General features: G+C 39.4%; 1 long non-coding RNA gene across 1 annotated transcript in view; it reads right to left on the reverse strand.

Moving 5' to 3' along the window:
* Positions 1-18,932: 18,932 nt before the first annotated feature.
* LOC133020827 (uncharacterized) overlaps positions 18,933-22,916 on the reverse strand; it is a 40,175-nt gene continuing 36,191 nt past the window's right edge. Inside the window, exon 4 of the long non-coding RNA XR_009682945.1 lies at positions 18,933-19,494. This is a non-coding gene — a long non-coding RNA (uncharacterized LOC133020827). The remainder of the gene's footprint in view (positions 19,495-22,916) is intronic.

Here is a 22,916-nt window from a genome sequence, read left to right on the forward strand (position 1 = left end):
ATTTCCTCTTAAACAAGTTATAGGGAAAGACATGTTTACAAACTGTCAACTAATTACACATTTTTCTGTGAAATCTGCTCCATCCATCACCAGCCTCTTCAGTTCATCTCAGGTCATTGTACTTTGTTGGCATTAAAGTTAATTTAGGTGAAATGAGGACAACGTTTTTTTCCTTTACTTGTCTGAACTGAACTGTCTGAAGCTGACTCGCTTGTTATTTTCTTTCCCTTGTCCTCTTGTGTGTGTGTGTGTGCATGCGTGTGTGTGTGTGTGTGTGTGTGTGTGTGTGTGTGTGTGTGTGTGCGTGAGTCTGTGCATGTGCTCATCTGCAGGACACGGAAAGTACGGTGCCTTCCACAGCTTGGCACAAACACATGCTCAGATAATTATATGTCTTCCACGCATACACACACACATTCATACAACTCATTAACACACACACACACACACACACACACACACACACACACACACACACACACACACACACACACACACACACACACACACACACACATAAAAAAGTGTTCATGCGCGTAAAGGCCTCCTGCATTCACACACACACACACACACACACACATTCTGACACACGTGTGCATGAGTCAGAGCAGCAGTCCGGCCGGGTGGATTCCTCCAACCTGCAGAGAAAGAGAAGTAACTGTTTTAACCCTTTGTGGTTTTAAGGTAAGTGAACAAAAGACTATTTCTATGCAGCAGGTTGGCTTTTGTTGAATTTGATTACGTACAAATCTTTTATAAATGTCTCAAGGAGAATAATATTTAGATGAAAAAACACAAGACTATACCTTTTTTTGGACAAATACATTAATGATCACTTATATTATACATCTTAGTTTGACATAAATACTTTATTTATGTTGATATGGTGATTATAAAAGCTTAATTGTACTAATGGGGTTGTGATCATCTGGACTCTCTGAATGAGCCTCCACACAAACACCCACCAACTCTCACTCTGCAAGATAATTAGCTCCTTTGGTTATAGCTCATTAAACCGACCTGTTTTTACTTCGATGCCACAGCCTCCACATCGAGGCAACTTCAAATCTGTGTCTTCATTAACCCAACCTGACGTCCTGTCTTAAAGAGGAACAGGGTCAAAATGTAGTTAAATGATATTTCTCTGTTTTATTCTTCGATGTTTCATGTTACCAAATTAAAGTGCACTTAATGAAATGACAGCACTTTGGGGCAATTAACACAAAACAATTCAACGAGGTGCGACAAGAAGCTGCCTCACTGACAAAATAACCACAAGTGTTTGTTTAAGTACAAGAGACACATGTTAATGCTTCTGACAGTAAAACATGGGGTGTGATAACACGCAGTGCACTTTTAAACATGGTCGCACTTTGTGGTTTTCAGTGGTTTGGCTGCAGCACACTCCTCAGTAAGACACAGCAGGAACCAGGTGTGCATTTACTGTAGTTTCCTCTCAGGCTCTCTGTGTGTGTCTCTCTGTGTGTGTTTCTGTGTGTGTGTCCCTGTGGGCTTCGTCGGCTGTGTTTGCTTTGTCAGGGGCCAAGAGGAAAACATATTCAGGATGCTGTGGTCAGAGACCTCCAGTCGATTCTCTTCCTCTATTAACTGTTGTCTTTTGTGTGTGTGTGTTTGAGCCTCCTGAGCTGGAAGACATATTACGATGCTTAAGTCAAAAGTTAAAGATATCTATTACAAGTCAAAACCTGATACTATACGGCCCCTTAAAAGAGGCAACCCCCATGAAACTACATTTAAATCTATACTAGATCTTTATTTCTATTTGGATCTGCAGCAAATTCCACCCAAAAATGATCAGTCCCCTGAATATGTCTGACTTCCTTCTATCACGAACCGATAATGTTAAAGAAAAGTGATTGAAAGAAATCGTGAATCTGTGTAGTAGTTTTTGTGTAATCCTGCTGACAAACAAACGAACAATCAAACAAATACAGAAATGGATGGGGTTGGTGAACACACTTGGTGGATGTGAATAGGGTCCTGCTGACATTCTACTATGATTTTACAAATTCCTCCACTAATCTGAACAGAGAGCAGAAGTAAGACAAGGCAAATTTGAGTCATAGGTCTAATGACGAGTCAACAGTATGAGTATGAGTCCACAACCTGATATAACATAACTTTCTAGTTCTACACCCATGAAATAATATGAGATAACACAGCTACAGTGCGTAGTCACACTATCTATTTGGCATTGTGGTAAAGAAGATGGTAAAAGAGAGGGAGAAATAAGAGCGGTTGTTAAATCCTTGGGTGAAGAGCAGGGTTTGATTTTAAGGAAGTTGTGATTTCTGTCTTGGGCCTCGCCGATAAATAAATCCACACATCGTCCACCTCAACACACACATGCACACACACGCTGTAAAAAACACAAAACAAGATGTTGCTTAATACTTGAGAAATCTGTAGTGAGCTGTTTGCAGGGCAGCCGCTTATTTGCATTTCTCCTGCAGTATTTCATCCGTGGCACATTTCTTTACACGGAAGCTTACATCATGTGACCCTGGTACATATTATTCACATCCCCTCATTAAAATGTCGAGCACTTCCTATGATACACTATGTCCCTTTGATTAGTGCTGCAGCAAAAAGACAGTTCCTCTTCTTTTTCATCAAAAGGCCGCGGCTCTCATGCAGGGAGAGTTTTCCTCTGTGTGTGTGTGTGTCCATGCACGTACAGTGTGTGAGCCTGTCTTTATCAAAGCATCTCCATGAGCAGCACCGTGGAGTTGCAGCGCTTTGGCTCAGTGTTACATCAGCCGCACTGAAGCAAGAGATGCAGCTATAGAGCCGACGCTCGGCCCTGGACTCACCGAGGCAAATCGAGCCAGAAGCTCCAGAGTCAACTCGACAAATCCAAGCTAAAGAGGAGACAAACCACAGCCGAGCCACAGCGGAGGAACGACGACCAACTCAACCAGACCGCTGTGAAGGAGAGCGGTGAAATGTAAGACACAAGCAGTTTAACTCAAGTGGCCCAAACGAAGCAGATACGCACAAGAGACCGTGAGAAGAATCACCGCAGCAGTGAGTCAATGAGGACGAGACAAAACCTGTCGGAGTGAAGACCAGAATACAAAACATCATGGAAACCAAAGCAGGCACCAGTTTTAAAGGAAGGATCTAAAACCAAACCATGTTCTTGTCCTTCTTTCATTTTGTTACTTGTAATCTCACGTTCTTTTTGTTTTTACCTGACCAGCAGATGTAAATGAACATTATTGCAAACTTTGCCACCAACATTTGGTGTCTTATACTAATATTCAATAATCGGTCCCTATCAAATCAACAAATACATTAAGCATAAATTAGCCTTTAAATTTCCAGGTCCTGAAGTTGGAGGATTACTTTGACATACAGTACTTATGCTTATTTGTTCCTTGACCCGACCCCCGAGTCACAAGTTGCAGCTTGAGCTGAAGCGCCCCCTCAAGTCGGAATTTCGACTTGGAAGGTCGGTTCCCTGGCTTCAAAATCCAAAATGGCCCCTCCGATACCATAAAGTTGTAGTTTTTACTGTTTATTAGTACTCATTAAATGTGTCTCACAAATAGTCTGTGGATGTTTTTACTATGTGTGAAATGCTGTTTTTGATTTTGGGATAATTTGGAAACTAAAGTAATTGCTGTTAAATGTGTGTGTTATAAGAATAGTTAAATCTTTTTTTGATTTTCATCTGACCTATAAAAAAATAACATCTAAGGATAAACCTGGAATCATATATTTTTGTAAGTCAAGTCAGATTTATATAGCAAATTTAAAGTATAGAAAGCAAAACACAAGATAATAATTGCAAATGGTCGTTAATAAACTGTTGTTAGCTTATTGAAGAACAGATGAATAGGTGTCAAACCGACAGAACAAAAATGAGAAAGCACTGAGTCATGGTTGCATATAAAGATCACTGTCCAGAAAGCAGTGGTGTCCATTGTGTCTGAACACTTGAAACTTACTGTAAAAGGCAACAAGCTGAAGTGAGTTATTGGAAATGATAAATTGTGTCTGACTGATGCACTTCCTGTGGCGGCTCTCATGCTCAACTTCACTTCCTGTTTACGCATCCAACATCCAACAAACCCCTGCTCCTCTTAATAGGAAATGCAGCGTGAGGACTTCACACCGGCCTGAAGCCGGCAGCTGACTCACAGTGAGATACTGAGAGATTTCCTATCAGACACAACTGGGGGATTAAAGTTTTAATGCTGTTTTAAAGGGAGACACTTGTATAAACTCTAATTCCATGAAAACCCCTTGAGATAAACTGGATAAAAGTGAACAAGTACGTATATAAAACTGAGGATGAGCTGGTATCCCACATTTGTCTTATTTCTGTGACCTTCACATTTACACAAAGCTCTGACAGGAACATCGTGGGCTCTTATTGTTCCTGATGTTCTGTTTCTGAACCTCTTTCTACCGCCATGTGTTTTTTTAATGACAGAAGAAAGACGATTTGTGTTGATGCTGAAATGACAACACAAGCTGAAAATACACAGACAGCAGTCGTGATTTCTGTTTGTGGTCTTAATTAACTTGTAATAATTGTTAATATGCAGACGATTGGTGACCCCTGTCCATTTGTTTGTTTGGAAGCAAGATTACCCAAAACAACGGCAGAGATTTACACGGAAATTGGTGGAAGGATGTCATACAGTAAAATTATTTTCCACTTTCTTTAACATTGAGAAACATTCCCTTTCCCAATTTCTTTGGTCTCAGTTAAAGCGACTTGCAAGTGTGACATAAGCCTTGTGAGTCTGTCGGGGCAAACGTGTGCACAGTCAGTTGGGAGAAGGTCAAGTCTGTTTACATTTGACAAAACACACAACTGTAGCTTATAAATGCTTAAAGCTTGTAATTGTAAATCTCAACCGACATTAGACGTAAAACTGAATGTTTGAGCCTTGTAGAGACGACTGAGGCAGAGGTTTGGTGCTGTTGCCGTGCCCTCGGGGTTAATGACAGGTTTGTCTCACACAACATATAATTGCTGGTGTTTAATAGAGCAATCACGTCATTCAGTGACTCACAGTGAGAGTCAGTGTTACTGTGTCTCGTGATATTCCCCCAAACAAAAGAAGATCTTATCCCTCTTTGGTTAAGGACAAGTTTGATGACTTTTGTTGGACACTTTTCAAGAGATTGTCTTCAAACCTGTTTTTCAAATCAAAAGAAGAAAGTCATTAGCTTCTGTTATTCAAACAGCAGTGTGGATGCAGCCCATGTTTTGCCTATAGTTGCCTGTGCCGTTGAAGACAGTGAGTTTCTAGAAACATCACATTTTAATCTTACACTGGTTGAATACTTTAAGAGCAGAGTTCAACATTTTCAACTCAACTATTTTCCAAATTTGGCTACTTTCAGAAACTGAATTTTATATACATGTGCATATATGTAAGTTGCACTATGTGGACCTGCAGTATCTGTTGTAAAATTCTGGCTGCGGTTCTGATCATAGGACAGAAAAGTGATGTTATTTTAACTGGAACCAAGTTGAACTACTCAAGTTCAACTAAGTATTTAAAAGATTTAGGGGATTTTAATGTTCTTTAATCCTGAAGATTTCCCTCCATTCTGAATTGACAATTTTGGTATCAGATTACAATAATTTATTTTTACACCACACATTAAATAAACAAATTTAGTCAATAATCTGACCCAAAAGCTGGAATTGAAATCATGATGTGTCCAGGACCATGCAGAGCTTTGGCACTGAACCCACCACTGCTGAGCCGAACCTCTCCGGTGGAGAAGCTGTTTGGTTTGGACGTGTTCCAGTGATTCATGAGAGCAAACAAAGATCAGATCCAGCTGTGGTGCATTTCCTAGATTTTCTGAACCAGATTTTAAAATGAAATAACCTTAAATTAACCACAAAATATTTGATTTGAACAGTGTTTATAGAAACGTTTGGATCAGGTTATGGAAAGTGCTTGTGAAAAGTACCGTGTCAGAGCAGCTTTACTGGATGATAAAGAAATGAATGTGGCGCTCTGGTTGAGCTATAACACATGTGAAGATCTCCTTTCACCACACTTCCTCTTCTTCTGTCATGTGTCTCGTCGCACGACCTCTGTGAAATTTCATCCGCTGTTTGACTCACTGTGAGACCGTGAAGCAACAACACAGACAAACACGTCTAATCTCTGTGAAGCCGCCGAAAGATCTTTTAAACTCCACTTAGGCAAACAAAAAAATCAGGTGCTGTTGCAAAAACCCTGCCACAGGTTTCAGAATCAAAAGCTTTTCACATCTTCAAAAACAGGAGAGTCAAAGCTGCTCCACCACCTCGGGCAACGAGGTGCTGCGAAAACACTTTTATTTTGCACTGAACTCGGGGGGGAAAGATGCAAGACACACCTGAATGCAATGAAACGCTAAAAGGCTCGAGCAACATCAATGATAAGCTTTTCATTCAGTGATTTTATTTATCTCAGATGCACAGTTGTGCTTTGAGGGTCTGTGTTGCGAAGCGTTGCATCTTGCGATTGTCCCGTTTTTGTGTTTTTGCATCGCGTTGTGTTACTTCCAGTTGCATTGTGTTGCGCAATTTTGTGCTGTGCGGAAATTAAAAAGGCGTAAAAAGTCAGCGGGATATCAAGGATGTATTTGTGACTCTGAATTTCTCAATTCACTGCTTCAAGTTTTAGGAGTGGAAGTGAATAACTAAATCACAGAATTGCACAAGTTCTAATTTAAATATCTTCTCAGGAAAATCTCTGTTCGCATATTTTCCTGGCTCACTCATCTGTGAGTCAGTCCAAAATGATGACGAGAGATTTGACCCAGGAGTTATTTATGAATTCTTGTCTGTTGAGATCAAAAGAAGAAATGTGTGATCGCTATTGAGCCTCTTTTTCCAAGGAGGGTTGACCGGTGGTTATGTGGGTCAACAGTTAAACACAGGAGGCCACCAGGGAGGCTTCTGGTTTCTCTAGCAGTTGGTGCTGGTTTCTTTTGACCATTCAAGGTTGTTAAGTCATAACCGTGGTAAAGATTAATATTTTACAGACAATCAACATAATCTATGTGTTTTTTGCACAGAAAAAGTTCAACTCAACATCTGCTCCTTGTCCCTGATCAAGCATGATTTTAAGCTTTTAATTACAAGGATATTTCCAGGAAAGCTCAGTACAATGCACTAAAAGTATGTGTAGTACCAGCCCACTTTATTTTAGTATTTAGGAAAAGTAAAATCTGAAACTATGCATTAGGTAAGTGAACATGTTTGCTAGTTATTGAAAGTTTCCTGGAAAGAACCATGTAGTTTAGTGCTAAATTCTAGAGACACTTTATTTTATTTAAATCAATCTGATCTTGACTTTATGATTTCAAGACGAATTTTCTTCTATATGAATTTAAACTGTAGTGAATATCTATAAGCTATTCATTTATCATTTGAAACTTTATTCTTCATTTATATTCACAATGTTTATACATAGGTTTTATATAGGACCCTGACTCACTCATGTAAGATAAGGAAATGGTTTGATGTTTGTGATTTGTAACTACTTCAAACAAACAAACTATTTAAGACAAACATTTTCCTCGCCCAGTCGAAGGTATTTAAGGTTTTTTACTACAGGGTCATATCTGCAGCTTGTTGGACGAGTCAGCGTAAATTGTTACACACAAACAGACTGGAAATGAATTTCTAAATAAGATTTTTCAAAAGAGAAGCAAACGGGAAAAGTGTCTAAAACGAGTTGCCCTCTCAGATACTGTACCTTGATTTCCCAGAAATGGAAACCAAGACGGTTCAAATGAGGAAGTGGTGTTCATGACGCAAGTGGACCACGTTTGTAAGTGACTGTAACAGAATTCAGTTCATGACTCACCTGCTCTACCAAGGAAAACACATGAGCCCGTGTAAATGTGAGTGAAGCTTTTCTAAAAAATACATCTGCAGAAACACCACAGCCGGGAACTGTGGTTTTTCATTGTCTATTAGGAAACACTTGTTATCGTCAGCCACTGTAACGTCTCCTGTGCTGCAGCTGGTGCAGTATCAAACCACACATTTTATTCTTACTGCAGAGAAAAAACTCAAAAACGTGTTTTAATCAGCTGCAGAGTCATCAGGGTGAATCAGGGTGAACCCTGGAGACAAGCGTCATCATGTTCTGAATTTATCATGATCATCATTGAAGTGCATGTTGTTGTAGTTGAGTGAGTTCAGTGTTTAGAGCAGCAAAGAGCCGGCCGCTGCAGGAAGGCTCAAGCCTCCCAACAGGGGGTCGCCATTAATTCACCATCAGGCAAAACTATATTAAAAACCAGTCAGAAGTTGTGTTTTCTGCTTGTGTGTGTGTGTCTGTGTGTGTTTTGTGTTTTGATGTGGGCACAGAACCTTCTTACAATCCAGTGAACCACATCTAAAATCCTCCTGTGTCATGGAGAACATGGGTCACTTAGCCAAATATAAGCGAAACACTGTAGTGATCATGTGACAAGAGTCTGTGTCTCCGTCCCAAACTTTGAACTCATTTTTATATTTTTACCTCATTCTCGGGAATCCATGAACTTGTGGCAAAACAATGAGCGTCAGTCTTTGTTTATATCCCTTCGACTTCCCTCTTCTGCCTGAATGAGCCTGAATACGTGTTTCTCTGATTGGTCAAGAGTCTGTCATGTGACCAGCTCCTCAGCAGCAGCAGATCATTGGTGGTAATTACTCTTCTGAAACAAGTGATGCATCTTTTTCTGTAAATGGGAAAGAAACCACACACACATATCACATCTTGTCCCCAACCTGAACTAGTTCCTCAGAAGTAACATCCTGACTCCTTAAAACCACACTTGGTCCCCATGAGGTCTACTGGTCCTGACAAGGGCAGTGTTTTTGCTGGAAGAGGTCCTGAGGAGGCAACAAAAACAAGTACACACACACGTACACAGTGAACACACTTGACCCCATCCTGACTCCTGGCTCGTTTAAAATCTTTAGGTACTTTCCATCAGGATCTGGCCTCACTTACTGGTGATCACACCACACTCCAAGCCCCCCCTACATTTCTATTTGGACCAATGGGTGAGGTTCTTTGTGTCAGTCTGAGGTTAATCTGTGATCATGCTGAGGCTGCAAGGTGGAGGAGCTGGTTCCTCCTCTGAATTTCAGGAGACATGTTTATTCTTTTATAAAAAATGTATTCTTGTTTTGAGGCGGTTGGTTCATGTTAACTCCAATTTGAATTCCGTTAACATGGGTATTTCCTGTTTTGTTCACGCTTATAGTTTCCTGCTCCACTTGAAAGTAGGAGGAAGCTAATGCCTGCTGCACTTGAGGATTTTGAAATGTTTTACTCATAAGTTGAAACCACACACCAGCCGTTTGAATAAACAATTTCTGAGAATTGGGAAACTGCAGAAACGTGCGCGAGGAAACTAAACGTGGCGTCATCAGCTATTTTTGCCTGGGATACTTCTGATTCCCATTAAGACTAAATGAATGAGCCGCCTGCTCAAAATGGCTTTTCCCACATGTCTCACACTCACATGCATCTTTCAAATCGTTTCCACAGAGTCATCCTTGCTGGAATTTTTCTTGGTTTCATTTTCTGTTGCTGGTCGACAACTCTTTCTCTGAAGCAGAGTCGACAAGATGACTTTTGTCCACTGAGCTGATTAAAGCCTGGAATTAGGTTGGAGACAGAAGGGAGAAATACTTGAGTGGAGAGAGTCAAACAGTTTAATAACTGGAAACTCTGCCTGTAATCGTTCAGTAATTATGGACCTGACTGGGTTTACTGCTCTTAATGGTTTTGTTAATGGTCTACAAATCATTTACTGATGCTTCATAGATTCGTCAAAGGTCATAAAGAACTTAAAAGTAAAAAACTAGGTAGAAAATGTATCACTAAGTCTGCAGTTATAAGACATTAATGAAGGGTTGTTGGTTCCTAAATTGGTAGATCAGGAATTTATTTTTATCTGACGGCCCAACGGTTATTATAATTGATTTATATATATAAAGCGCTTAAATTATGCATTAACAAGTAAACAAAGGTTTAATATGGATGCGTTTTCGTGGCCTACAGTGTATTTTATTACATGATATTTTATTTTGATTCTTGTTTTATTGTCCCTGACAGTGAAGGTACTTCTGATGCTCATTCAAATTACAAGGATAAACTGCCTCCGACCGAAACCAACAACAATCAACTGTAAGTATCCGCCTTCCTTTCCCTCCGGTCTGTATCTGTGCAACTCTTCCCAGAATATTTTCTCATGCTCATACAGATGCACAGTGTGTGTGTGTGTGTGTGTGTGTGTGTGTGTGTGTGTGTGTGTGTGTGTGTGTGTGTGTGTGTGTGTGTGTGTGTGTGTGTGTGTGTGTGTGTGTGATACTGTGTAAAATGCCCTTCCTTTGCTTTTGAGTTTCACTTTCTGTAGGCATGTTTCTTCCCCCAACTTGTCAGCAAACCCACCTTGATCAACACAAACGTCTTTAATACGACTCAGTTATTCTTAAACCAAAAGTTTGACATTCCAGGTGTTAAACTTATTTGCTGTTTCCACCTTTGACAGAATAAACATAACTTACATCATATGTGATAAATAATCAGAAACACTGGATCAGTTGATCTAAGTGGTTTGATACTTTAAAAGTGTGTTTTGATTATTTCACTCAAATAGAGGTTTTGTGGATGAAGTTCACTTTTTGAAGTTTGACTGATTCTTTACTTCTAATGTATTAAGATAAAGTGGAAACACAAACCTTTTCATACTTTCACTCTCGACCTGAAACTCACAACTAATGAAACTTAACAACATTTGAATGATCAATACACTTAACTGACCTAATATCGTCCGTCTCACTGGCTCTATTAATATTGTATTGCTGCCATTTAAGTCTCATTCCGTTTTACTATTGTTTTGGCCCAAATTGAAAAAATATCAATTTAGTATTTCATGAGAGGTGTTGACACATTTTTGAAAATCACATTAGTGTGAAAGATGAGGCAGTGGCAGCTGGAGAAACTGGTGTCAATCAGATTTAATTTCTCTTGTGGCCTACTTCTCTTTAGCATTGTATTGATAGCTAGCATGGGACGTTAGCACGAAAGCTAACCATATTGTGTGTCCCGAGCATGACACTGGGATTATTGTCAATTATTGTCATCTTGGCTTTGATATGATTTTTCTGTATTGCTTTAATTCCACTTTTTGAGGTATTGTTAGTTATTTTATCCCTTATACTTATACTTTAGCCAGGCAATCAGGCTATTGCTCTGATTTAATGCACAATTTGCAGTCTTGTTTTAAAGATAGTTTGATCCTCAACATGAGTTAAAATCCACATAAACCTGCAGTTTCGATAAGATGTTGTGTGAATAGAGCTTTGAATGCTTTACCTGTACCAGGACAGATTATGCTTCTGAGCTTAATATGACCAATTTCTTTATTATGCCATTATAATAGCTACAAAACTGGTTCCCTATAGCTCACTTGCTATTAGCTGATGTTCCAACCAATGAGGAGCTGTTGCTTGGTGACTCAGAACTCTTCCCACCAATCAGCTTCCTGCCTCTTCTTACCCCACTGACTCAACTTTTAACACTATGGTTGCTTTCAGATAGAGACAGGAGTGTTTGTGTGTGTGTGTGTGTGTGTGTGTGTGTTTGTGTGTGTGGTGGAGGGGGGTTGATGACACTTCTGACACATGACAGACACAAAAATGAAAATTACAAAACCTAACAAACAAAAGTCTTCCAGTGAATGAGGAAGGGGTAGCAGACACCGACACATGAGTTCAGAGAGTTTGATGACCGATGTCTGTGTGTTTGTATATAAAGTCACATGATCTCCACAGCGGAGTTAATACATCACTTCCTGCCTCCGCTGGCTGCTCCACCTCTCGTCTGAATCACGCCGAGGATTTGTTGCTGGTGTGAACACGTCTGTGCAGAAAACCCCTTTTGCCCGTAGGTCATGGCAGCTGATTGGTTGTGCTTGTCACTGTCCTCTTACGTGATTGGCTGAGCTTTTTTTGTACGGGTATATTAACACTGCTCTGTGGCTGTCTGCTCTTGTGTCTCATCAGGGAGCCAGACGGTTCCCATGTGCATATATGAGCTGTTCAAGACCAGGCTTGACACCGGTAGATAGAATCCCAAACTATTAAATCCTGAATGATAAGAAAACGACAACACAAACTCAAAGCTCTTTGTTAGCGTGACTCATTTATAAAATCACTTGTTGTGCTCATTTATTTGGATAGCAAAGTTAAATCCTAAAGAAGAAAAATCAAAAAAGTTAGAGTTGGGATGCAGGTACTTTTGAATGAACACACATTTAACAGACATTTTATTTTTTACATAATCGTCTCACACACATTCGTGGATGCAAAGTGAGTACCGTGGGTCAAAGTTCACGGAAGTTGAACTCCATGCTGAGAGTTGCCTCGTCACAGGAAGCAAATGTTGTTATTCACCTCCTCACCATGCGCTGATTGGAAGAGAGCAGGAGGAGAAGGTTTGAAACGTGTGCGTATATGTGACAGGGGGGTTAATTTGACATCAGGTAGTCATTTAGGTTTTTATTGGGAATAATTTTCTTTGACGTCACAAATAAAAGCCCAAACAACAACACATCCCTGCACTTCCCGATGATATCGTGCACGACAACGTCAGCTCGAGTGTGACTGTGCAGTTTCAGATTTCAACATGTCCGTCTATTGTCCCTATGGTCTGTCTAAACAAGAAAGACAGTGCGCTCCCTCTTAACAGAAACCTCACCACTGAGTGTGTGTGTGTGTGTTTGTGTGTGTGTGTGTGTGTTTGTGTGTCTCCTCTCCACAGCAACAAGCTTCTCCTTTTTAACCTAAGCTTACTCTTAACCCTTCACATGTGGCTTGACATGAGTTGCACAAGACTTGTTCTCACGCACCAGGTTCAAATCTTTTTGCGACACATGTTAATGTTTTTTTAAATGTTTCCACTTATGTTGTTTTTATTTAACGAGTGGATTTTTAAAGGGTAAGACAGGTCAAATGAGAACACAATTTAAATTTCATATTTTAATGATGAACTTTATTTGCATAGAATTTTCTTAACATTGATACAAAGTGCTCAACAGCAACAAGAACGTTGGTAACAAATGACTAAATCTGACGTCTTCAAGGTGAGTACTATTATATTTTATACATTTTATGCTGCAAATGTTCCAGTATATGGTTTCACATTCTTAAATGCCAATTTGCTAAAGATCATTTTTTATTATAATCTTTCAGGGCATCATTTAATGTTGAAATTGGTCGACAACACTCTGCAACCAAAAATAGATGTGACATTTAACATCGCTGTCGGTGCACGTCATGCCCCACGCAACTGATGTAAATGTTAACTAGTCAGCTACTTCCAAAATAGCCCAATGTGTAACATGTGTCTGTGTGTGTGCACGTGTCAGTGCACGAGTCGACTCAATTGTCACTGAATTGGTTAAACAAATGTTTTTTTTACTGCACGGTTCTTCATTTCAACAGGTAACTCGACACAGCAACTTAAAAATGTTATTATGAGTGGTACAATATTAATAATCAATATATCAATATCAATAATAATACATAAATAATCTGTTCTCTTACTGTCCCAGGTGGAGGAACAATATAGGAATATATATAAAACTAGCTCGTGAAACAGTAACATGTGGTTGTGAAATTGTTTTTTCTTTAAATGCAGAGAGGCCATGTGCAGTGTCAGTGGTTCACTAAGTGCACTCGGACTATTTTCTATTTCTTCCTCTTTGTGTAACACATGACCTCAAGAGGACAAGTCTTCAGATATGGTGATTGGGTAGTTTACCAGGATTAAGCTGACTAAGGGCTTTTCTAAAAATGTAAAAAAAAAACTATATTTCAAGATATTGTTAAAACATTATTACGCTTGTTTAAGGTGGAACAGTTGCACTGATAAGAGCAAAGAGCAAAGTGTGGTAAAATCGTGTTGTACAATAACTTTAACATACATTTAAGAAACACACATTAGATAAACGTGGTCATAAAGATGGACGACACGTCTCCACTTCCCTCCACTGTACAAAATAGAAGCCCCTTGGGAACTGGCACCGCCATCTTGCGCCGGTGACATCACTTGGAGTCTGCGCAGTGGAGAGTAGAGTCGTGTTGTTAAAGTCCCGCTGATACACCTGCCTGACCAATCGCCAGCCAGGCTCAGCTGTCAATCATGCCCTGTCACACCATATATGGCATCGAATGACTATATTGAAACCAGGAACATGAAGACTCAAACAAACATCAGACCCGAAATGACAGAAACCATCTTTGAGAAATTTTATTTGTACTTTAAATTTAATGTTTGGTCCATGTCTGTTAACATGGAGGAGGCAGGGTTTACAACTTATTGTTGTGAAGCACTTTGTTACTTGTGTTGAAAAGTGCTTGACAAATAAAGTCATTATTCTTAATATAGAAATCAAAACATGAATTCAGCCTTTCCACCAGGTTTTACAACCGTTTGAACTTTTGACTGACACAAGTTAAGTGCGTCATCTCGTTGCACCCTCTTCCTGTGCAGATGGTTTTAAAGTGCGTCAGCTGGAGGATGAATACCTCCAGCTGTTCCTCAGCAAACCAAGGCCACATTCATCTGCGGTTTCTCTTTTCCTGTAAAAATTGTTTGAAATTAGCATCTCAGAATCAAATGTAAAACAAAGTACAAACTAATTCAATGGACAGGTTTGGTAAAAGTGCTCCTCCATCATCAGACTCGCCACAGATCAATCTGCACCTCACTGCCTCTGGGAAAATATTCGTCTTCTTTGGCAAAGAGCTCATGAAGAGCTGCTAATTTCACTTATTAGCGTTGTGAGTCGTAAATAATGTCGGGCAGGAGAGAAAGGAAGCTTTCGTCACAGTGTTACAGAGTTAAAGACGACACTCCCATGTTTTCCCCACGAATACTTATGGAAAATCCCCAGACTCCCAGGCTGGTGTTGCAAGACATTACAGATTAGTTGATAAAATATGTTAAATACACATAACTACTCTAATAGATATACTCAAATGAACCAATCAGATGCACAGGTGCCAGAAGTCCCTCTGTGGTATCTAGCGTGGCAGCGATGTGCAGGCAGTTCCCCAGGCGTCTGCCACCAATTCAAATATGATGAACACAAGGGGATTTCAAAATATTGACAAATTACACAACAGCAACACGTGAGAAAGTAGTTCCACAAACACAAATGAGCGAGAGCATATGTCATTAAGTCAAGTTTATTTATTAAGCACATTTTAAACAACCAGAGCTGACCAGCGTGTCTCAATAAAGACAAAAATAGAAAATAAACAGTTTGCTGTTGAACCATAAAAAGATTGGATTGTAATATGCAAAGCTTTGGAACAGTAGATGAACCTTTGCCCAGCATCAGGGTGAAGTGACCTGTCGGGCTTATCTGTGCAGGGAGCAGCTCATACGTGAGATTTCACAGAATTCCTCCTCGTCACAGTCGCTGTTGTTGAGCTCAGTGCTAGTTGTTCATTTTACCAGTACAGTCCCTGGTATCTTGTCTGGGCTGTAAACCAGCAGGCACAGCTGGCTTTAACCACAGTGCATGACTGTGTGTGTGTTTTATGGAAGCTTGAGCGTCACATTTTGTCTATGTGTGTGTGTATGTGTATGTGTGTGTGTAGGTGTGTATCTCAGCCCTGCAGATTTAAGTGTGTCTATGTGTGTGTGTTAGTGTATCTCAGCCCTGCAGATTTAAGTGTGTATGTGTGTGTGTGTGTGTGTGTGTGTGTGTGTGTGTGTGTGTGTGTGTGTGTGTGTGTGTGTGTGTACTTGTGAGAGTGTGTGGCAAGCGATTGCTTTTAGACATGTCAGGGCGTATTCTCAGTCAGTGCTGCTTAACGGCCTGAGGCACTGAAATGATTGTGACACATACACACACACACACACAAACACAGGTATCAGTTTTTATCGTCTACTGATGCATTAACACAAACTGATCAAATCCTAAAGAATACAAAAAAGCAAACTATCTGTTTAAGCACTAAATGGCTAACATCTGCATTAAAACAGTCCTTTTGTCTGGCAGGATTCATTCAAAGGAAACTCGAGTAATTCTAAAACGTGACATCATAACAGAGGTAAATGTTTAACTTTAATTTTGTGAAACAACAACACTGAACCCGAGCCACCAGAGGTAAATCCCAGGTGACCTGTCACACTCACAGACGTGCAGGTGCCAGAGTACAAGTGAACCACATCTTGATTAATATCGTTTTACGGCCTCTTTATCGTCTGACGTGTGCAGCGACAACACTCTGCTGACTCACCGCTGAGAGGGAGTTGTGTTACAGTAGCCTCACCTGGGGGGATCTACCTGTGCTGCACCTGAACTCCAGAGGAAAAACAACTGAGACATAATTTCTTTAACGATTCAGAGAAATTCTCAGACAAATGGAGAGGGGAGTGTCTATTTATAATATCTTAAAATATCCCACTGGTGCACGTGTTGTGTTATTAAAGTCGGAACATTCAAAATGTTGGAAAATATTCAAACTGGTTTAAGATTGAAGACAAGATAGATGATCCCGCAGCGGGAGGTTCTCTGCTCAGACGTGTTCACAACAGCAAGAAATTATCGTCAGGATTCAGGTGAGAGGTGGAGCAGCAGGCGGAGGCCGTAGGGAACTTCATCCGCGGAGATCGTGGGTTTTTGTTTACAGCTCATTGCCACAGACGCCGGCTCTTATCACCACAAACTCTCTTCACGTCTTCATCTAGATCTGAACGTCACCTTCAGTATCCAGCACATCAGTGGGCAACATTTGTATGATGGAGCTTGGGACTTTGAAAAGTAATCAATTCAAAAAAGCGACAGGGGAGAGAAGCAGGGATGGGGGTGATGTGATGTCGTGGGCTAAAACCAGTAAGAAGCAGGGTGCAGATGTTACCTACATATCCACGTATTTTCTCTTGATTAATATTAAATATTTGAGTCTCATGAGAGAAGTTAAACCAAACGTTCTAGATGTTCTCTACAGACATGTGAACTTCACGTGTCTGTAGAGCACGTCTAGAACAGACAACTTCCTCAGTGTGTGATGTTTTATTTGAGTGTAATTTCTCACAGTCAGGATTCACTTCTGCTAAACTTTACTCAACAGGCCCAGAATTTAAGCTGTAGAAGTTTTAAATATCTCCCCTACTCTTTCCCTCCGTCCTCTCTCACACACACTCTTTCCTGTTCGAGGTTTTGTCCCCATCTTCCTATTTCACACGCTCTCTTTCAAGCACACACAAACACACACACACACACACACTTCCTTCAGGCTTTTGACAAGTTGCTATGATCATAAAAACGGATTTAAGGAGAAAAGTTTCTAAATGAAAGGTCTCAAACAAAATAATTCTCTGGCTTTTCTGCAAACTTATTCTCTCAGGATCAGCTCATCCTAACATGTGTCATCACATGTCAGTTCTTTCTCTTGGTTAAAAGCAATATACATTTTATTTTATTTTAGTTTCCTTCAGGCTTAATACATGTTGGTTAATTTTAGTCTTTTTTTGTGAATTAACATAATTCAATTCATCTGGGGATTAACAGGAAAATCTCTCGAGGGGAAAATGTGTTTGTGAAAAGTAAATTGTTCAGGAATGAAGCCTGTTTACACTGGTGACCACATTTTGAAATGAGACAAAACTGTTTTACTGTGTGACAACAGCCTGAGGGTCATGAAACCCATAAACAGTGAGTGATTCAAACCCTGAGCGTTCCTCAGCAGGAAAAACACAGGTTATGAAACTATGACTTATGAAGCTATGAAGCTGTTCAAATGTAATCAATGAGGTTATTTATATTTTGTACTCTTTAATAGTATTGTATGAGCCTTTCTGTCTGAGGGATCCTATCGTGAAAATCTAATTTTCCTCACGTTACTTTGAGAACAAGCTTAATGGAAATGATTAAGCTTTAATGTTTTTCTGTTTTCTTCTTTCAATCAGTCCCATACACTTGATCCACTTGAGACAGAAAATATATTATATATTTATATTTATTTATTTAAAAAATAATGATATGCACAGGTCTGGAACAGTTTATTTTACAGAATAACCAATGAGGTAAAGTTGTAAAATATTGAATTTCTTATTTCAAGTTCTATATATTTGGTTGTATTTGTGTTTTTTGACTTATAAATACGTTTATGATTAAACTGTAAATTTAAATTCAACATTTAACATTTCTACAATATTTCGTAGTCATAAGGGTTTTATATATATACATATCAGCCGATGAATCGGTATTGACCATTTTAAACTCTCTAAAATCAGTATTAGCATTGGCCGGCAAAAGTCAATATAAGTCTGGCTGTAGAAGTAGTTTTGAGATTTAAGTGTTGGACAAATCAATGAATCTAAAGACGTTAACTTGGAGTTTGTGAAACTTAACATTTTGTCGTTTAATAGACGATTAACTGAGAAAATGTAAATAACATGAATCACATCCTTAAATTACATTAATGCACCGACTGTACACAATGACCTGAATTCTATACACTGAATATACTGAATTGTTAGTTAATTTATTAAATGCATTATTAAAATAAAGGGAAGATGCATTAGCTACAACACACACACACACACACAAAAACACACGCACACACACACGTTCAATGGATGTGTGAATAAAATCTGTCTTTTCTATTGTTTGGAAAAAGATTCTGGACAAATTGTACGACTGTTATTCACTTGACAGAACAATGGATCATCTGTGAGCACAGTGTTCTATAATCAGAACTTTCCAGATCCGCTTGCTTCCCTGTGATGAGTCTCACACTTCAGTGTCTATTGGTTTAATGTTTGTTATTCTGATTAAATTCCTTTAAACAAACTGTTCTTATTCCAAACACCTTGTATATTTTTTCAGCAAAAAATCAGCTTCAGTCATGATTGATTTATAAAGTGTTTACCAGGAACACAAGTTACATGACAATAAAAAAATATTTATTTCACTATGTATACATACAAAAATGTACACATTACACTTAATTTACATCCTTAACCTTAGTTCCTCGTTCACTCTAAGTCTCTTAATGATTCAACATTTGAAGATAAAGCCTCACAGCAACTGGTTTCATGATAAATAAATAATGTACTCGGCTTCAGAGTCTACGTTATCTTTTACTTGTGTGTTACTTCCTGTGGTCACCAGCATTCAGGATGTACTTCACTGGGCGTGGAGCACTCGGAAAATCCTGCAGTTGTTTAATGGTCGTCTGGTTCAAGGCAACAACAGAATTCCTCCTTCAGACCTCCTGAATGTGTTCTTCCCTTCAACATTTCAACAAATTCTTTATAAAATCCACAGCACATTTGTGTGTTTTTTTTAACCAGCAGCTGCAAACCTTGCCTCACAACCCCAGCAGCTCCTCTGCCGCTGGCTGCGGTCTCCGTCCAGCAGCCAACTCATCTCATGATGTCATTAACCCAAACTGCCTCAGCAGCACGTCATCTGGAACACAGAGACAGAAAAAACATTGTTAGGATGTGGGAAAAGAAGAAAGAAAACGCACAAGGAACAAAAGTTAATAAGCAATGAGAACAGGAGGTGCACGTTGCATTAAATTGAGCTCAGGTATCACAGGAACCCATTATAGTAGAAAGAGTCTGGAGCAGAAAACGGTGCAGCACAAACTGCACAGCTCTTATTGCTCTTAAATAAAATTTTATTTGTAGACCTGCAGAGGTGGAAACATGATTTCCAAAAAAGAAAGCAAACAAAAATGATCACAGCTTCTCAGATTGTCCAGTAATAATATTCTGCAATATGATATACCATAACAAAACGCCCTTAAATCCCAGTCCCTCTCACCATTAAGAATATATCTGCAATCCAACTCTCAGAGGTCAGTTTTAATGAAGGTTCTAATAATTAGGGTCCCTTTGATTTAACCACACGTCTGTCCAGTCTAAACAGATCAAAGCACTGTTTGTTTGTTTTACTGTAAAGATTTACTGGAAAGAAAAGTTCATTTCAGTTTTGGCTCAACAACAGACAACAGGACCTCTTCCCTTGAGCTTTCTGCATCAGCCGAAGAGATGAAAGATGTTTATGGTTGAGGTTTTTAACAGATGTAACTCTGGAAAAACGGCAAGTTCCCTCTTTACAGAAATCTGCTCATATTCATTGTGGTGTTTATTGTAATATGAATACTCCCTTTAGTCAACTAAAAACACAAAATAAATAAGTACCGGTGACCACATGTTGTGATCCTGTCCTGCAAACCCTGCAGCATTTTAAATCTACATTATATGTGTCGTGAATGTGCTGTCTGGACTGTGACTCAGTATAGAGCAGATACACAACCTGCACCTGATCCTTCCAATCTACTCCAGATGAGTTGTGTTTGTGTAATCTAGACACAAACTCTGATGAAAACACAAACTCCTTGGGTAGCACCATCTCATGTAAACACACACACACACACACACACACACACACACACACACACACACACACACACACACACACACACACACACACACACACACACACACACACACACACACACACACACACACACACCTATTGCTATGAAAACAAATCTCTACTTATCGACAGGCTTCCCTCCAGAGGATGAACCTCTTCAGCCAAGTTAAAGTACCATCGTCGGACACTGTGATTAAAGACCTTGTAAGAAGTGTAAAAAAGATAAATTACAATCTTCAATTTATAACCCCCCCCCTCTCTCCCTCTCTCCCTCTCTCTCTCTCCCTCCTCACACCATCACACCCACCACAGACGAGACGCTCTGAGTCTTCAACACGTTTAATCTTCCTGTTGAGAGCTGAGGAGATGAATTAGTCCTTTGCCTTTTTTAAGCGAAGAAGCGATTTGTTCCCGACTCGAGACATCGACGTGAAAACACGTTTTCGTTTCCACTCTTTGGCTTTTTTGAAAAGTTCTTTCTATTCCAGTACAAGTGTTAGATAGATATGTCAACAACAATGCGGTTTGGATGAAGTCACATTTTCAGGATGTGAGATCAATTCTGAAATCTCAGGTCTCCGCTCGTTCAGGAGTAAACAACTGCATCACTGTCACTCAAGACAATAACGGGATTAAACGTGACTTCATTCACTGCAGAGATGTTTTTCCTCTCGCATGACGATGATGAATAACTGGAACCAGTCTGATAGATTCTCCGTCTTTCTGCCTGATTAAGTGGATCTGCATTTAGGTCTGTGGCCAGTTTAACCTCTGGGGGGGGGGGAGAGATTTATTGAAAATAGTGACAGGATGTTTTAAAAAAGCTTCTAACTGATTATGTTTAAATGTTTCACAGAAACGTGTCCTCTCTCACTACACCTGCCTTCATGCAGAGGTTTAAAATAATAATAAAACACTTGTTTATTTCCATTAATGCACTAATACATCAGGGCACTCTCTACAGTTTAAGATTTAATTGTGACGGAAAATTACCATTTAAAAAATTGATAACACAAATCCCACTAAAGTTAGTATTTGGTGATTTAACCTGTTAAGTTTAACTTAAACAGACTTAATTATTTTTTGTGTTATTTAATGATAGGAAACGTAGGAAAGTAATTCAACGTTCAAATCTAAATATTGCAGACTAATAAAATCAACTTTCTGAAAGATGGATTATTTCAATATATATAAACCCTTAAGTAGAGAGAGAGAGAGAGATAGAGAGATGATGTGCTTTTCATTATTTGTAAATGTATTCCAAGATTATCACCACATCATTTCTCTTGTGTTTTATTTTTCTATGATTGCATCAGAACAACATGACGGATCAGTATAAGATGTGGATCAGTATTAAGTGTGCAGCTCCATATCTACTGAAACGACGGGTTATCGACGAGGTGTGAAGCTAACAGAGAACTTCCCTCAGCCTCTGGAGACAGCAGTTTGTGGAGAGAGCAGTTGACACACCCACCGCTCTCCACTCTCATTACTTTCAGTCCGTAAGTGTGAATACAAATGTCCTCGAGGTCAAAGATCAGCGGTTACGCCGTAGAGTTTCTCCGCTCGGTTCATTACTGCTGAGAGGAGATTTGACGGATGAGCCGATGCTCTGTTTGTCGTCTCCTCTGATGAAGTGAAAACCTGCATCAGCAGCTCTCAGGATGTTAAACAGCAGCTGTATGAATTGGCTGCAGGTCGGAGGTCAAGGTGAGGGACGTGTGCAGCGGATTTATCATTCTGCTCCTTATCAATAGATGATTCATCTGAGCTGCAGCTTATACTCCTCTGCCGATTTGTTGGGCACACCGGAGGAAATGCACCTTGAGGGCGTCGCCAACAACCAATAAACTGAATTAGGCCCATCTACTTAACACTACTGCAGAAAATCCTGTCTTTCAAAATGTTGTAATGTTCTTTTTTTGTAGACTGTGATCATATTGAAGGATGTAGTTTGAATATGAGAAACACTTAAGACGCAGCACGACAAAGTCTAAAAAAACCATATGCTTGAATAAGGTTTAAAAACAAACTTAATGGATAAATGAAAAACTATATTAAACTGCACTGTTAGGTGTACCTAATAAACTGGAGCAAATGCTTATCTTTTATTTCTTTAAATATGCCGACTTCAATTAAAGTAACATTATTAAACCAACGTGAATATTACTAATGTGCTGATGACACGACACATGATTATAACAACAGTGATGCCAAACCAATGCACTACTTTTGCTTGTTTCTTCTTATCAACATCTGCTAAATAGGACTTTGCTTTATTATTTATTAATTGTTCAACACTAAAGACAATAAACAAATCTGAGCCAAACACTGCTCATGTACAGCATCTGTGTCGTTTGTTTCATTTCATCACGACTCGTATGTTTTTAGTTATTTTCAAAATTCTAACATTGTCATACTTTTTTCTCATCAACAGAATTTGA

This window comes from Limanda limanda, chromosome 15, assembly GCF_963576545.1.
Source record: "Limanda limanda chromosome 15, fLimLim1.1, whole genome shotgun sequence".
Lineage (NCBI taxonomy): Eukaryota > Metazoa > Chordata > Actinopteri > Pleuronectiformes > Pleuronectidae > Limanda > Limanda limanda.